A 3899-nucleotide genomic window follows, 5' to 3' on the forward strand; every position below is an offset into this window, starting at 1 on the left:
ATTTGAGTTTTCATTGGGCTGGGTTCCAAGATTGTCATGGTTGGGCCATGGAGCCTTGGGGTTGTCTGCTAGATACTACAAGGAGCCATGATAGCTACTATTATCAAATCTTGTAGGAGTCACCATGGTTTTAGCTTCGTTAGGTTGACTTTAAAAGGTTAGGACAATGTTTACAGGAACATGTAGCTGAAACTTGCTTGAACTCTGACTTGAATCAAATGTATGGTCCACTTTCAAAGCAGAGAATGTATCACCAACCTTCCTGTGCGTAAGTTCATACGTAGAAAGTACCAACCTTCTCATTTGATGTTTAGAGTAACTAAGAAATCTTTAGATCTCCAAACTCCACATTATTAAGGTTTGGAACAAATTCTGTTTCTTTTCATATATCTTAAAACACATATGATCAACCCTGAACCTCCTCTCAAGTCCCAGCAGTTGTAGGATCACATTTTTCTTATGTACAGATCCACGGCTCTCCACAGCAGTTGGCATTCCATTTTTCACCACCATAGATCGAGCAGATTGTTATGCACCCTCCATGCCTCTAGATCATCAGAATATGATCGGGTAGAATTTGGGCATCAACAGATGCTATATTAATGACATCGATATTTGATGTTTTTAGCCATTATAAAAATATATTACTTTATGTGTAACAAAAATTTGGATATTAAAGTCTTCTATTTATTGTAATTTGTTGTATTATTACATTTCAAAAATTGTTAAAAAAGAAGAAAAAGAAAGTGTACCTCATCCATCGCATGAGATTAGTATTAATGACGTTGGTATTAATAGTGGCAGTTTATCAAAGTCCAAAATATATTACTTTTAATATAATAATCCCATGAAATTATAACGGTGATCCTAATACTATTACTAGAGGCTTCTAATTCAATGTATATGTTGAGAATGAGAACCTAAATAACATCAACTATTTGACTAAAATTACTGGATATAATTTATTATTGTGAACAGAATTTAAGTCCGGTGGCCCGGATTCTATCTACATTGCACTTGTGGCAGAGGATTGTTTAGCTTGAACCGGAACTAAGGCATTTCTTTTATAAACTTTTTGGATCATTTGATGTTATCATTTTCATCAAAATAAAATCCTTTTATTTTTAAACTAAAATATCTATGCCAACTAGATCAAACATCTAATTTGTTATTTAATGAATGATGATTAAAACAAAGAATGGTATTTCTTTCGTTATTGACTATTAGTTTTCTATTATCACAATAATAAGTGTTATTTCATTTCCAAATATCTCCATTTAGGAGTTCAAATTCAAAACAACAACTAATTTTGAATATAATGCGCCTATGTCAACCTTGCATGGTTCATATAGATTTGGACACCATATCAGAATTTTTTTAAAAAAAAAGGAACAAAAGCCCAAAAAATCAAGAAGATTAGTCAAAAAATAATGCACTTGATTATGAGAATAATGTCAAAAATCATTAGCCATGGGGCCCATCGAGAATGGATGTTTGTTGCCTTTCAAAGATATTTGGGTCTGAAGGGAGGTCATGGGACTAGACTTTTGGGGCCGACCATCATCAAGCTATCAATCAAGTTGGAGATGTGCCACTTCAGTTTGACATTATAGGGATGGAAGCTGAATTTTATAGCTAGACGTGGTTCACAATTGGTTAAAGAAGCACAGAACTACCACCGAAGTGGTGGCATGGTGGGACCGAGGCTTTAATTCCACCGGAGTGGCCTAGGTTTGAAATGCGCGGACGTCGATTAAATATAGAGACCGGATGCCTTCCGTCTGGTTTGCCCGATGAAGTCGCTATCTGGTCTGCCGTTTGCTTAGGTGGTGCTGGTGTGACGTACTCACACAGGGATAGGGCTGCCATGCTGGTGGGGCTCTGCCTCAGGTGGGGAGGATATGAGTAAAAAGGGTTCTACCTGCATTGAAGATTCTCCAGTGGAGAGGGGGCTCTGTGGGGATTGCTACGCGGGTGAGGTTCTCCTCATCCCCGGCTTCCCATTTTCCTAACAAAAAAAAAAAAGAAGCGCAGAACTTGGGATTGGATGATGGAAGGAGATCTTGTGGGCCACCCGGCTTGTGGAACATGCTGACCCACGTGTATCTTATGCTCTACTTTGGTGCCCATGTCAAGCTGCAAATCAATTGATGTTAGTTTATGATCTGACATCCAAATTTTAAAGTCATATTTGGGTTAGTTGATAATTTGGTCGACTGTGACATGAAATTTGAAATGGAGGAATCGAATTCGAAAAATTATTGAGTTTCTTACAAGTATGATTTGCGTTTAAAGTCAAAAGTAATGAAAAATAAATTCTAAGTAAGGTTGCGGTGTTATCTCATCCGCATATACCTAGCAAGGTCCAAGCATGACAAGATAACATATTGTCAAGCCTTGACCAATGTAGTAACACCATATTTGATGGTTAATGTGACTACGGATAAGCACGATTACAAAAAAATTCTTTGCCGAAATAGGTTTCTCATCAATAACATCAGTGCAATGTTATATATATATATATATATATATATATATATATATATATATATATATAGACACACACACACACATGGACAATCTAAATTACACGAAATTATATATATATATATATATATATATATATATATATTAATCACTTGATGAATAGATTAGGAAATTTTCAAACTATATAATTTTTAATATATAAGTAGTCTTAAAGTTAGTAGATTACATCCAATGGTTCGGATCATCAACGTGAGACCTCTACTGTCCAGCATAGACTTAACCAAATCTAAGTAGAGATCTACTTGAGTGGAGCACAGTCTAGCTCTCTCTGTATATGTCTATATATAGTGTGTGTGTAGCTAGTAAAGAGCCACAAAAGAGTGTTCGATACAGAAAGATGTATGCCCATATACATGTAGACATATAGCATGTAAATGATAATCACTTAAGGGGGGCTGCAATGGGCTGGTCCTATGCCCCATATACCAAAATGTACGGTCAGACTAAAGTTGCAAACTGGGCAAATATAATATTGGCAGATAGGCTAGCTCATTTGCTTCTCTAGTAGACCTATTCACAAGTTGGGTGGCCCGCTCAGCCAGCTCAACCTCAAATTCGAAGCATTTGGGAAGAGGAGAGGGGGAGGCTCGACATGCTGTAGATTATTGATAATATTTTATTTATATTTAGCATTTTTTAAAGTATTTTTATGTATTTCAAGAAAAAATTAAAAAGATGGTGAGAAAGTTCAAGGCCAGGCCTGAAGTTCAAAGCTCGATTAAGTGCTAGGCTTGGGCTTGGATCATAGGCTTGGAAGCCGAGATGATTCGGACCCAGTCTAAGTACATAATGTTAATCTTTAGGCAAACCCGGCCCGAGCCAAACATATGAATAGGTCTAATTTCCAATATTAGAATCGATAACAGACTTGAATAAGAAAAAGTTGGGTATACTAATACAAGCATCCACACTCTGCATCAAGCTGAACCTAAAACCTAAAGCTTCCTTATGTTATCCAAACCTAGGACAGCTAACTTGATATGATTTGAAATAGAATGTACCAAATCAAATTTATCGACATCTCAATCTGGCCAATTTTGATTTTCTTGTTGTGTTCTCAGGTATGATCCATTGCAGGAATACTGACGCCACATTTGGCTTCCAAAAAATAGAAAGAATCATAATAAAATAGAATTAGAAGGCAAGAAATTTGAATCGTGATTCCTATTCCATTGTTTGAACGTGAAATGGAGGAATGCATAGAAAAGAAATAGATTTAATTTCAATTTAACATACGTCTTATATTAACTAAGAAATTAACTAATTTTATAATAATGATCAGTAATTCTTTTGTTGGGCACTCTAAAACTTTTTGAATTTTCCTTAGCACTACGACATAATATATAATGTTT

The sequence above is a fragment of the Phoenix dactylifera genome, unplaced genomic scaffold, assembly GCF_009389715.1.
Source record: "Phoenix dactylifera cultivar Barhee BC4 unplaced genomic scaffold, palm_55x_up_171113_PBpolish2nd_filt_p 000481F, whole genome shotgun sequence".
In the NCBI taxonomy this organism is placed as follows: Eukaryota; Viridiplantae; Streptophyta; class Magnoliopsida; order Arecales; family Arecaceae; genus Phoenix; species Phoenix dactylifera.